Source organism: Gopherus evgoodei, chromosome 6 (genome assembly GCF_007399415.2).
Source record: "Gopherus evgoodei ecotype Sinaloan lineage chromosome 6, rGopEvg1_v1.p, whole genome shotgun sequence".
Lineage (NCBI taxonomy): Eukaryota > Metazoa > Chordata > Testudines > Testudinidae > Gopherus > Gopherus evgoodei.
The window spans coordinates 75,171,335-75,185,062 of NC_044327.1; the positions used below are offsets into that span (position 1 = coordinate 75,171,335).

At 42.2% G+C, this 13,728-nt stretch overlaps 1 protein-coding gene across 6 annotated transcripts in view; it reads right to left on the reverse strand.

Moving 5' to 3' along the window:
- Positions 1-7,419: 7,419 nt before the first annotated feature.
- The window catches only part of RHOBTB3 (Rho related BTB domain containing 3), a 66,745-nt gene continuing 60,436 nt past the window's right edge, over positions 7,420-13,728 (reverse strand). For all 6 annotated transcript variants that reach the window (XM_030566897.1, XM_030566896.1, XM_030566892.1 and 3 more), the window contains one exon: positions 7,420-13,536. The gene's annotated coding sequence lies outside the window, so the exon portion shown is untranslated. The remainder of the gene's footprint in view (positions 13,537-13,728) is intronic.

Sequence of the window (13,728 nt, forward strand, 5' to 3'; positions counted from 1 at the left end):
GGCGGGCCGGCAGGGGTATATATCAGGCGCCATGCTGGGGCCACTCTAGGAGGCGACCTGCCAGCCCACCGGAGTTGCTAGGATAAAAATCTTCCGATGAATGTGCACGCACGGCGCGCACACCTAACTGGAACGGATATGAGCAATCACTCGAAGAAGAATAGCAAGTGCCAGTGTATCATGCTTTGGCTCTGCTACAGCAATTTCCCCTGCTCCACTCACAACTGTAGGAAAATCAATCTCTCTTAGAACTCCACCTGCTTATGTGATAATGTAAGCAGAACATCTGACTACTCTTGCAGAAAATTAGCTGACCATTTGCAGCCACAGTCACTTCTGATGAGAGAATGTTTAATACAGAATTACAATTACCGTACATGCAGGAATATTTTATTTGTAGTGACTTATTACGTTATGCAGCTGGCACCTTGCTCATCATTTTCTGGGTAGAGCTGGCTTTTTGGGAGGAAGGATGTTATGTATATGATGCAAGTTAGTATGCTTTCTCTTCCACTGAAAGACAAATTCCACACTATTGTGATTAGTCAATAGAATATAAAGAGCATTTATTAGAAAATAGCAACTTAGACCACTGATCTAGTAAAATAGTTGGCCTCCAGCACTATCCACTACAGGCTTCTTCAAGCAAGGTGGGGAGCCTATGCAGTTATATTAATCTAAGGTGAGCTGCAAAGCAGAAATTAAAAGAGTTAAAGTTTAGACTTCACAACTAAAAATCTGCAATATTCTAGTCATACAGCACAGAAGTTCACCTCTGGTACTTGTTGCCAGGGGACGTTGTGAAGGCCAAAACTCTACTGGGATTCAAAAAAGAATGTGATAAATTCATGGAGGATAGGACCATCAGTGACTATCAGCCAAGATGGCCATGGCTGCAATCCCATGCTATGGGTGTCCCTAAAGTTGGGAGTGAACAACAGAGGATGCCTGTTCTATTTGTGCCCTCTGAAGCACCTGGCACAGGCCACTGTCAGAAAAGGGGCTACTGGGCTAGATGGACCATTATCCTGACCCTGAATGACTGTTAATGTTCTTAAAATCTTTTCTCTCAGCATAGTTTTCTTTGGGGGATGAGTTACAACAAAAGAAGGTTATTTACCTTTAGTACCTAGAGTTCTTCCAGATATGTGATCCCCATGGGTATTCAATAGCAATGGTTTTTGGTTTGCACTTGCATGCTACACTGTCTCATGCTGCAAACAGAGAGTATACGTGGTGATATGGCCTGACCACCTCTCAGTTCCTACTCTACTGTGGTTCACATGATGAGCCAAAGCAGAGAGAAAAGAGAGCGGCTTGTGAATACTCAAGGGCCACACACCTCTAAGGCGGCCAGTTACTATAAAATAAGTAATAATCCTTTGAGTGCTGGTCCCTAGGGATAGTCACTGTGCATGATTCCCAAGCAATGCTCATTGAGGAGGGTTATATGAGGTGGTACCTAGCACCACATTCAGAAGTAGTGAACCAAGTATGCACCAGCTGCCAAGGCATCACTCAGGGCATATGGCCTGGTGAATGTATACACCACATTCAAAGTAGCTGCCCTGCAGACTTCAGCAAGGGGGATACTATGCAGTAATACTACTAAGGCAGCCTGTGTCCTAGTTGGATGAGTTTTGATTCACCTTGAGAGTCTCTGAGAAGAGCTGGCTTTGTCCTTCATTCTTTCAGCAAATAAAGTGAATGGCTTTCTCTGATCTGAGTAGAAAGCCACAGCCCTTCAACCAGTCAGAGAGCGTAATATCCTATGAGCTCCAATGTTATGCAGCTTCAGCTAAAATACTGGTAAATTAGTTTTTGATTCACATTAAAGTCCCACTGGGACCTTACTAGCAAAATTAGCATGTAGCTGGAGGGACACCTTGTTTGTGAAAGATGGTATAAAGTGGGTCTGCTCAGAGGGCAACAAGAGTATCTATCTTCACACTGAAATGATCACTGTCAAAAAGGCCACCTTCATTGCTAAATACAAGAAGGAGCATGAAGATGAGGGCTCAAAGGTAAGCCACATATGTGCTGCTAGTACTAAATTTGGATCCCAGGGTGGTGTAGGCCAAGCTGCCAGAGGGGAAGTTCTATCATCATCTTTAAGGAATTGGAATGTTGTGGGATGAGTGAAAACTGAATAGGGTGAAATGCACTGATAACCATGAGCTGCACACTCTTAAATCTAAACTGGCTGCTTCAGTGTAGAATATGTAAAATTACTCTTGAACAAGAACTAGCTGATAATTCAGGGAAATACATGTTTGTATAATCTCCTTGCATTTGTTCTTAAACAGTATAAAGACAGAGCTTTGCCTTTGGGTGTGTGATACATGGGTAAAGTGGGGGCTGAAGGTTAAAATGTAGTCTGTTAGCTCAGACACAAGGATTTGAGCTGGGTAATACTGATGTACCATGTGCTCGTGTTGGTTTCCCAGGAAGCAGGAGCTTGGGCAGAAATACTGTGTATCACTGGAGAAAAATAGGCAAGGAATTTCTCCTAGTATAAAAAATGCAGAGGTGTGTGGCATAAGAGGGAAACTAATTTGTACACGATTAGGGAGGAAGTATGGTCTTGTTGATAAAGCTCAGAACTGGAAAGTCAGGTCACCTAGGCTGCATTCCTTACTCTCTTGCAGGCTTCCTGTGTGACCTGGGATAAGTCACTTAACTTCTCTGTACCACACATTGCTCATTTGTAAGACAGATAACTAGAGCTGGTCAGAACCCAAAATTCCCCTTCTATGGGCAATTTCCTCTCTTTTTTTGTTCCAGAATGAATGAAAAATTGAAATGTGCTGCAGACTGAAATGGTGAAATATTGTTTTGGAAAAATTGAAATGGCATCTTGTTTTGACCTTATTGACTGAACTCATGTTATATTATTACTATTATAGTCAAAACATTTCAACTTGTATCTTATGCACTACGTATATCATAATCATTGGAACAAAGCACAAGAATGGCCATACTGGGTCAGTCCAAAGGTCCATGTAGCCCAGTATCTTGTCTTCTGACAGTGGCCAATGCCAGGTGCCCCAGAGGAAATGAACAGAACAGGTAATCATCAAGTGATGCATCCCCCTGTCGCCCATTCCCAGCTTGTGACAGATAGAGGCTAGGGACACTTCAGAACATGGTTTGGGATTTTGCATCCCTGCCTATCCTGGTTAATAGCCATTGATGGTCATTTCCTTGCATAGCACCATCAGAACTCCTCAATGCATTTTTTAAAGAGGGGGCACAGCCATGGGTGGCACCTAAGGGAGGCTCACCCTCCCCAAACCTCATGCCCCTATGTGGGGGCCATGGAAAAATCTGCCCTCACTGTGGCCCTGGGGTTGGAGATTTTGCTCCCTGCTGCAGCAGTAGAGCTTTTCCCATCTTGGGGCCACAGTGAGGAGGGAGCAAGGGCAGGGCAGGGCTCAGGAGGAAGAGGCAGAATGAGGGGGGAATGGGGCAACAGAGCAGAATGGGAGAGGGGCTCCAGGCTTGGACCTCCAGCCAAGGCTGAGAGCTCTGCTGCGGTCCTGGACGAGGCTGAAAGCTTGACCTTGGCTAGGGCTGAGCTCTCAGCATTCCTCCCCACATACACACTCCATAGCCCCTATTGAGCTCTCAGCCCCCCACCTTGGGCCATACGGGAGGGGAAGAGCTGAGAGTAGCAAGCGGGGGCAGGCCTGGGCTGGAAGAGGAGAGTCAGGGGGCCAGCCTCCCCAAGGGGAAGCTTCACCCACGGGCCCCATTTCAGTAACAAGCTGTAGTTAGCCTTCCCCCCTGGACTGTAACAAATCCTCTTACAAAGAAAGATGTTGGCACAAGCTTTTGTAGTAAGAGGAAGCCCTAAGATATAAAGCTTGGTATTAGAGGTCCAGTATGATGCCTGAACTAAAGTAATGGTCAAGACTTTGCTAACATAAAGCAAAGTTAAGCTATGAGCCAGAGGCAGGCCCTGCTCACAGAAGCTGGCAAGGAAAGGGCTGGTGCTGCAAGAAGATATGTACCTAAAAGGTACTGGACACTAGATATCAGAACATTTGCATACGGGAACATTCCACAGATAACAAGGAACAGGCTGACCCATCCCAATGACAAGGCCAAAAAGGTAATATGATGGATAGTGTTGTTTTGTTCAAACCAACACGTACAAGGTGAGAGACGGCACCTTACTACGTAAAGGGGTTGCACCTTGCTACGTAGAAGGGTTGCACCTCAATACGTTGGGAGTGATGTGTAACCTGTTTGTACCTGTGTATAAGAATGCATCCCTGGGGCGGTGTCTTTGTCCAGCTGAGGCGGCAGTGGAAAGTCCCGCTACTGACTGAGCTGAGTCCATTGCCAGGGGGCACATACTCGTAGTATGTCCTATAGAGTAAAATCTAGAGGGAACTACATGTTGTATATAGGAAGACATTTTGTAATAGGATTGGTGTTGAATAGCATTGCGTTCCACATGGTTTGTATATAAATACTGAGGATACATTTTAATGAAGTTTCCCAAATTAAGTCATAAAGATGCAATAGCCTCTTCATAGCCACACTTCCATCTTTATTTTCATCCCTTCTCTAATACTCTCAAAAAAAAATTTTGAACTGGCCTGTGAGAGGGAGAAAGTGAGGAAAAAGAATGACACATGAGGTGTTTCTGTTCAGTTTTTTTTCTTAGTGGTGCATCAGAGCATAGCCAGCTCCATCATAGCACTTCCATCCAACACCTGCTCTTCAGCGCTGATCTCTTAGATGAGCTGAAGCTCAGTAGTAGAAAAGAGAAATAGAACAAAATACTTTGGTATGAAGTTAGGAGAGATTTGAGTCCTGATGCTGCATGTTAAAGATTGACATGGATTTATGCGCTGAGGATTATTCCTTTGAAGTAAATCTGGGCCATGACTTAAATGCCATAAGGGACCATTCTGATCATCTAGATCGCGGGCCCCAGGTTGCCCACCACTGATCTAGATGCTGCAATCAGTGTACATGCTGTCATTGTTGTGGGGTAACTGCATCTTTGACCCCTTTGTGGCATCATTGAGAACACCTCCTTTAGATGTTGGTTAGAGACCTGAGCCCTAAGTGGGGTGTTGTAAAGGATAGCACGAAGGAGTCAAAGGTGCAGTTACCCCAGATCTGTGGCAGCGTGTACAGCGTTGGAGCAGCTAGATCAGGGTAGGGTAGGCCATGAATGCTCACAAAATTGGGGGTGAGGGCTCTGGCTGTGGGTGGAGCTGCAGATGAGGGGCTTGGGGTGCAGGACTGTGCTCCAAGCTGGGATTGAGGGGTTTGGAGGGTGGGAGGGGATTAGGGCTGGAGCAGAGGAATGGGGCATGGGAGGAGGTCGGGGTGCAGGCTCTGGGCAGCGCTCATCTCAGGCAGCTCCCGGAAGCAGTGGAAGTCCCTCCTCTGGCTCTTACACAGAGGCACGCTGCTGGCTGGGCAGCTTTGCCTCCTGTCCTGTCTGCAGGCATCACCCCTGCAGCTCCCTATGGCCGTGGTTTCCAGCCAATGGGAGCTGCAGAGCCGGCACTTGGGGCAGAGGCAGTGTGTGGAACTCCCTGGCTGCCCCTATGCATAGGAGCTGGAAAGGAACATGCCACTGCTTCAGGGAGCCATGGCAGATGTGGAGTGGGGTAAGCCCCCAACACCACTCCCCAGCGGAAGCTCAAGGGCTGGATTGAAAGGTGTGATGGGCCGTAGTTTGCCTGCCCCTGATCTAGATGCTACTGTCTTACAAGTAAGAGTCTCAAACATGCTGATTGATTTCTTTTTTTTTTTTTTTTTTTAAACCTTGGACAGGATCAACAATGACCAGCCACCTTTTCACAAAGCACAATACATTTACTTTAGGACGAAAACATACCAGCTATATTATCTGTCTTTCCCATGGAGACCCTGGTAGGTTTCAAAGTCCTTCAAATTCTTCCAGCAGAGAAACACTCTTGGTTACAGTCTCATGTCAATTCTTGGACTGAAAGAGAATCCCCCCTCCACTACATCAGGCTATCCACTTTATACCATTCTGCATTCTTTTTCTCCTGGGCCTCTTGAAACCATTCAAAACCAGCAGCTACAGTTCCCCTTGCCCCTGTCCCCCAAACGGTAGTACTTCTCTAAAGTTGCAAAGAATCCTGTGGCACCTTATAGAAGACTAACAGACATTTTGGAGCATGAGCTTTCGTGGGTGAATACCCACTTCGTTGACATGCATCTGAAGAAGTGGGTATTCACCCACGAAAGCTCATGCTCCAAAACGTCTGTTAGTCTATAAGATGCTACAGGATTCTTTGCTGCTTTTACAGATCCAGACTAACACGGCTACCCTTCTGATACTTCTCTAAAGTTGTTTATCTGTCCAGGGATTTGCATTAGTCTTGTTTTCTTCCCCTCACTCCCAATTTTAATTCCCCTAGCCAGAATACAATCCCCAGTTCACATGTATACATAAAGCATTTATAGGCATAGTAGTCTGTGAATATCCTGTGTGCCACTATTAACTGGCACATCTCATCACAATAATCTAAAGTTTCCATGCTTCCACAGCCTCACATCTGTCCCACATACATGTAGTAAGATACTCTAAATAAAGACAGAGGGTGGGGAAAAAAGAAATAGTTATTTCCCTATTGTACAAAATGGGGAACGAAAGACCAAATAATTAAATGACTTGTGCAAGGTAAAACAGGAACTCCATGGTGGAACTGGGAACTGAACCCCTGTCTCCTACCCGTCCAGTGCTTTAGCCAGACCATCTTTCTTTTCCAACTGAATCTAACTTTTATATCCTCTAATAACTCTAGTCTAAGACTATGAGTTCCTTGGAAAGCAGGGTTGGCTGTTGTGTGGCCACAGGCACCCTGACAGTGTTCTATAAACCCCCATATACCACTACCTTGCTGGTGAAATAGTGATGAAAGTAAGAGGAAATCTTCTGTTTTAACAAAATAGCTGCCTGGATGGTTTATAAGCAACCAGACACAAATTTAAAATAGAAATGACTTATCTGCTCTCTTCTGACAGCAGCAGAAATGTTGTTTTCCTTCTTATTGCAATTGGACCTTTTCAAGTAGTATTTCAGTGACACATCTCATAAGCAATTTGATTTATTGCTTCCAAGTAAATGACGTTTTTTAGGGGAACAGATATTCCATAAGGGGAGATATTTGTGAAAGACAAAATGTGCTATAATAAAATCCCAAGGGTGAAGGAGAGCAGTCATCTATCATCCTAGGATTGAGGGGGACATGGAAGAGAGGTGAAAGCTGTTGTCAGATGCTACTGGTGTGGTGCTCTGCTCTGTTCAGTGTTGATATCACTTGTCTGCGTGCGTGTGTTCCCTCTGTGTGCTGTCCCAGCTCTTCGAAGATAGCTGAGACAGCAGATCTCGAGAGAACCCCCAATGACCACAGAGTCTAGTAAGGTACGAAGGCAGTTCAGCCAGGTTTATTGTCAAACGAAGCACAATGATAGTTCAGTGGGGTCCTAATTCTAATTTGGGCTCTGGAACACTACAAAAGCAGAACAATATTGCTTACCCTCACTTTATCTACCAGTACATGAATTACAGTTTTGCTGTTTAACTCTTCCCAGCACACTGTTCAAACAAAAATGGGTAAATAATCACATGAAATTGAGATGCAGTAAAAATGTTTATTGTTTTGTTACGAAGTGTTAAATACTAAATCTAGATATTTTAAATTTTAGTCGAAGAGACAATACCATTCCATAACTTATGAAAATATTAAAAGCTGAATTTCAGCACATGCCTCGGTAAAATAAGTTATTTTCTCCTAAACTTTTTTGTTACCTTGTTCACCAAGATCTAAAGACTACAGCAGAGACACTCTGTCCTGTGGAAATTAATGTTTCTTAAGACAGAAGGCTTCCTAAGTTAGCCTCAATATAAGCCTCCATACTGGCTTAATGTAAGTGTACATGTATCATAAACAAAACATGGAAAAAAGGTGTGTAACAATGTTAACAGGATTCGCTAATAAGGTAGAGGTCTAGTCTCTCAATATGCATTCAAAGCAGTTATAAAAGAATAGATCCTATACCATATATTAAACTGATAAGAGGTGATAATCCTACTTCAGAAGAAAAGTGAAAGTTATTAGCAGAACAGCTCTCTTAAAGATAGACTTGATTGCCTATACAAAGCCCAAAGAGTTTTTTTCCTAAACTAATTTTCTAGTTTTCCTTTCCTATGCTATTTTAATATTTCCAGATCTTTTAACTGTTTGAATCAAATTTTCAGGAACTTCCTAATTTTTAATTTAAACCAATGGAAAAATATTATACATGTAAAGTTGTTATTATACATATCAAACTCAGTGGTGCTTTGACTAACTTCTGAATATCATGTATGGATTTCTGAATTGTACCTAAGTAACGAGATATTGTTAGCAAAACCTATATTTAAGCCATAGATTTTAAATTTGAAAAGCACATTTCTAAAGAAAAGCATCCGTTTGTTGTTCTGTTTGTGTGGAGAAATCACTAATTTTCTCAAATTATCACATCATTCTGGGTTTGACCTAGTGTTTCCACCTGATATAGGTAACATAATAAAGACACCTGTGAAGAATCGAAAGATATTTTATGTTTGAGTAATTAGCAAGTTACAAATCTATGGATAAATGTCTCCTCACATTTCTTGGCCTCACTATATAAAGTGTTTGTGGATGATTAACACAAGACTAAAAATAAATATACAATACCATAAAATATTATCTGGTCCACAGAAATGGTCCATATTTCCATTTTACCGTATTTTAAGCTATTAATGGGGAAAAGGATTTATGAAATCTCCTTCATGAAAATAAATATCCCACTACATTGAGTTATTGGCAAGAAATTCTAGTGTAGCAAATCAGATTTTCAAAATATTAAAAACTTAGGGCCACATGCAATATGGGCAAACATTCACACACACAATTTGTATATGTAAGTACCATGACTGCACACATGAATTTAGTATTTGTGCATACAAACACTAGTTAAATGATTAAACTGGCCATTTGTAGGTGCAGATACTGTGACAGAGCATGTTAAGTAATTGTTCATGCAAATGAGACTTACAATTCTGTAGTCATTTTTGCTGATGGCCTTAAGCTTTCAAAACTTCAACATTTGTCATTCATCCAGCTGATCTACATGTAGAATTTTTAATTTCTACTGCAACAGATATAAACATTAGGAAATAAGGAGGTAGTTAAATCTTTTTTACATTTTTTTTTAAATTATATGCATATTTTGTTTCCACTTTAATGTATGACCATTTTTATTCCACCTTTAACATTTCTTTTTCTCCATGGTAGCAGACTCATCTGTTTTATTCCCTGCAGGAGACAATGTGCTATTCCTAGTTGTCACTAACTAGCAATGTGATCTTAAACAAATCTCAACCCCTCTCTGCTTCAGTCTTCCTCACCTGTGAAACAAAGATAATAATGCTGCTCACATTTGTAAAGCTCTCTTAGATTTTCAGACACAAAGCTATATATATAAATACTATTTAATTAACATTCTTAACTGAGCTAACCTTCGATATTTGGAGTGAGCAGAGTATCATTATTTTTGTCCAAAATAGAAAATGTTATTTGGACCTCTAAAACTGCACCAAAAGAAAATCCCCTAAAGTTCTAGTGTGTAATTTCCAAAAGAATAAGTGTGTAGAGATACAAAAACTCCTCCTCTCTCTTAACAGAAAAGTACTATAGGTACTAGTTAATATGGTGGGTCTCACCTTCGCCTGGCAGCAGTTTTTTCTGCAGGTGCCTTTAAAATGGTTCATCCTGCTTTGTTTTCAGGACTAAGTTACTTTTTCATTAATCTTCCTTTTTTTACATTGTCCCTCTAGGACCAGCCACTGACATACCACACACGCTACTCCCTACAATACAAGAATAGTTGGCTAAAGCTGAACCTAAATAAGATTGTGGTTTTGCTAGTAGGCAGAAGGAATCACTTTGAAGAACTTGCTTCCTGCATAAAATTCCTGCTATTGTAGACATCTATCCTTCAATTGTTAAGGTTGTCTGAGCCTGGGGCTCCTTTTGAACTCAATGCTATTGAATGTGTATACATCAATAGCTAAAAAAAGCCACTCACTCATCTATGCCTCACCAGAATATTGCACAAAACCATGGTGATCCTATTTTAAGATCTCCAGGATTAATTATTTTGGCTCATATCAAAAAATGAATCCACACAACCTTAACCAATCCAATTAATACAACATGGAGCATCCCAACTGCTCAGAAACACAGGTCACCATGAACACATTAGGCTGATTCGCCACTCTGCAAAGGCTTCCCATTGAACAGAGCTGAGTTCTAGGTTTGTTCTGGTAGTCAAAGTTCATCATAGAACTGGCCATGGCTACCTCTTCCTTTGTGAATATGATCCTCTTGTCAGCTAAAATGATTTAACTGTCAACCAACAGGGGGAAGTTTGACTGTGGGAGACAGAAAAGTTTTATGTGCTATGGAATTTTCTCCTGCAACAGAAAAAGATGACTGTTGACTTCATACCTTTCACAGTTGAATACAAATTTCTTCTTTGCCTTTACTTCCCCTTAATTTCTTCACACACACATATATAACATTACCAAACAACAGAAAATGCCCTAAAAATTAAACCAGCTTTTTCTCCCTACAGGTTGGGAAGATTGTTAGATTTCTAACTTTTAAATACACAGGAGGTGCTCGGACAGTACAATGATGGAGCCATATAAGCACCTAGCTAAAGAGAAAATACCAGTTCATATGATTGTATGGGAAACTTATGCAGGGAATAGTTAGTTATACACTTAACCCCAATGTTTTGACCATATTCTTTACCTAGAAAGCCCATAAATACATTACAAGGATTGTGTGATAATCCTAGGCTAAAATAAGCAGGTAGGGTGAGATATTCAAAAGAGCATAAGAAAACTGGGTACTGAACTCCCTTACACTTCATTGAAAATCTCACATAGAAGGTTAAACAAAAGATTTACAAAAGTTAAAATGTTTTCAACATCTCATCTAGAAGTTGAAACCACCACTACTGTAGCAAAGAATCCTTAGGGAAAACAGCTTGCAGCTAAACAACAGAGACCATGTCTACACTGCAAACTTTGGTTGACACAAGTTACATCAACATAAAGCCACCAGCGTTAGTACATCATTCATGTGTATGCATACTTGGCTCCTTGTGTAAGTATTACACATACTCACAAGTGCTTAGGTAGGTATCTCAGTGCAATCCCCTACTGTCCAGTTCACCGTCTTTTGGGATGTTTTGGCAATGTATGGTGGGGCAGAAACACGTCAAGCGCAGTGACTGGTGGTAAGGGGCCAGTTTGCAATTGTTTTTATCTCATCTATGCCATAAGGTTATCTAGATCCCATAATTTTCATACCTTTTTCCCCATGAACCTATGCAGCCCTCCTCACTGTCCATTTCTGACAGAAGCATGGCACTTGCATAGCTCTGCACTACTGTCATAAGTGTTGCAAGCCAGGACGCAAGATATTCCGATGTTTGCAGACCCGTAACATGAACCAAATAAGCAGGGAACACAACAGTATCTTGGAGCACAGACTGCTCTGGGACATAGCAAGAACAAATACAAGGTTGTTGCTGGTGTTCAAACTGCAGATGGTAGAGCACCACTTCTGGAACTAAGAAACAAGCACTGACTGGTGGGATCACATCATAATGTAGGCATGGGATGACAAGCAGTGGCTGAAGAACTTTCAGATGCGTAAGACCACATTCCTGAATCTGTGTGCCTCAGCCCTCCAGTACAGGGACACCAAAATGAGAGCTCCACTGATGGTGGAGAAGAGAGTAGTGATTGCACGGTGGAAATCCGCAATGTCAGATTGCTACTGGTAAGTGAAAAATCATTTTGGAGTTGGAAAATCCACTATGGGGGCCACTGTCATGCAAGTGCAAGGCCACTAAACATCTCTTGCTATGCAGTACTGTGACTCAGGAACATGCAGGACATGCTGGATTTTCAATAATGGCATTCCTGAACTGTGGTGAAGCAAAGATAGCATACATATCCCTATTTTGGCACAAGCCCATCTTGCCACAGAGTACATCAACAGAAAGGGCTACTTTTCTATAGTTATGCAAGCTTTGGTGTATCACTAGGGTCTCCTCACTGACATCAACTTTGGCTGATCAAGGAATGTGCATAATGCTTGCATCTTTAAAAATACAGGACTGTTCAGAAAGCTACAAGCAGGGACTTTCTTTCCCAACTGGCAGATTACCACTGGTGATGTTGAGATACTAATAGCAATCCTGGGAGACAGCCTACCCCTGGGCTCCCCTGGCTCATGAAGCCGTACACTGGCCACCCCAATAGCACCAAGGAAACATTTTGCTATTGGCTTAGCAGGTGCAGAAAGACAGTTGAATGCACTTTTGGAAGACTGAAGCGATGCTGGTGTTGTTTACTCACAAGACTGGATCTCAGTGGAAAAAAAAGACATCCCAATGGTTATAGCTGCCTGCTGTGTTCTGCATAATCTCAGGGAAGCAAAGGGGGAAAAGTTTCCACCAGAGTGGACTGGCAGTCTGCTGAGTTAGAACAGCCAAACACAAGGGCTATTAGAAGAGCTCAACACCAAACCATACAGCTCAGAGAGACTTTGAAGAGCACTTTAACAGTGAGCCACAGTAATGCGTGATGTACTCTGCTCTACTCGGCCCTGCTGTTTTGGGGCCTGTTAGGAATTGTGTGTTGTACATCTAAGAATACAGCACTGTCAATGCACCTCTCAATTTTGTTGTGCTTGCTGTACATTTATGATTATTATGCTCTTTGTCACTGATCTTATGAGTTGTGCCACACTGTACAGTAACAATTAAGGAGGTGCTTTCAGAATTGCTAGATACTCTGAAGCATGTGCAGTGAACTAAAAGATTATTTTCCAAATAATAAAATGTTATTCAGAAGCAAAACCAGTGCAACAAAAAAATCTGTGCAATTTAAAAGCAAATACATTAAAAATAAATTAATTAAACAGAAAAACCAGCAGAAAGAACATTCTTATCCATTAATCTACATATTCAGAAACCATCGATTTCACAGATCAGTTTATGTGAGGCTGTGGTTGTCCTTAATGTCTGCTGGGCTGGAGTGGGAGGGATAGGGATAAAGCCCCTGATACCACATGGAATGTAGGATGGGAGAGCATAGGGAGGTGCTGTTATGGAGTTTGCCGTGGACTGCAAAAGGGAGGAGAACCTGAGATTGTTGAAAGTAAGTCCGCAAGAGTCTGCAGCATCTCGGTTTGCTGTTGGAGAAGCTCCATTATGTCTTGGTGCCTCTCTCCTCTCTGCTTTTTCCTTCCCCAGGCTGTCTGTAATGTTCATCCTCCAGATCCTTTTCTCACAGTCTCATGCAACACTGGCTTGCAGGATGTCATTGAACATGTCATCCCGAGTCCTCCTCTTTCTTCTCCTCATCCAGCTCAGGCTTTCGTCAGGTGCAGAGGGGGGAACCTCTCAGAGCCACAATGGCAACAGCTGCAGATAAAACACACAGAGGTACCACTGTCAATATATTTACAATAAAGTGAAAGTTAAAATTCAGAACCCCCTTATCTCGCACCGCTAACATTTTAAACAAGACATGCTTATTGATACTTTTGCTTTGGAGTGCTTGTGCATGGTGCCACTCGTCAGCCATGGTGAGTATGGCCCACTAAGGGAAGGAAA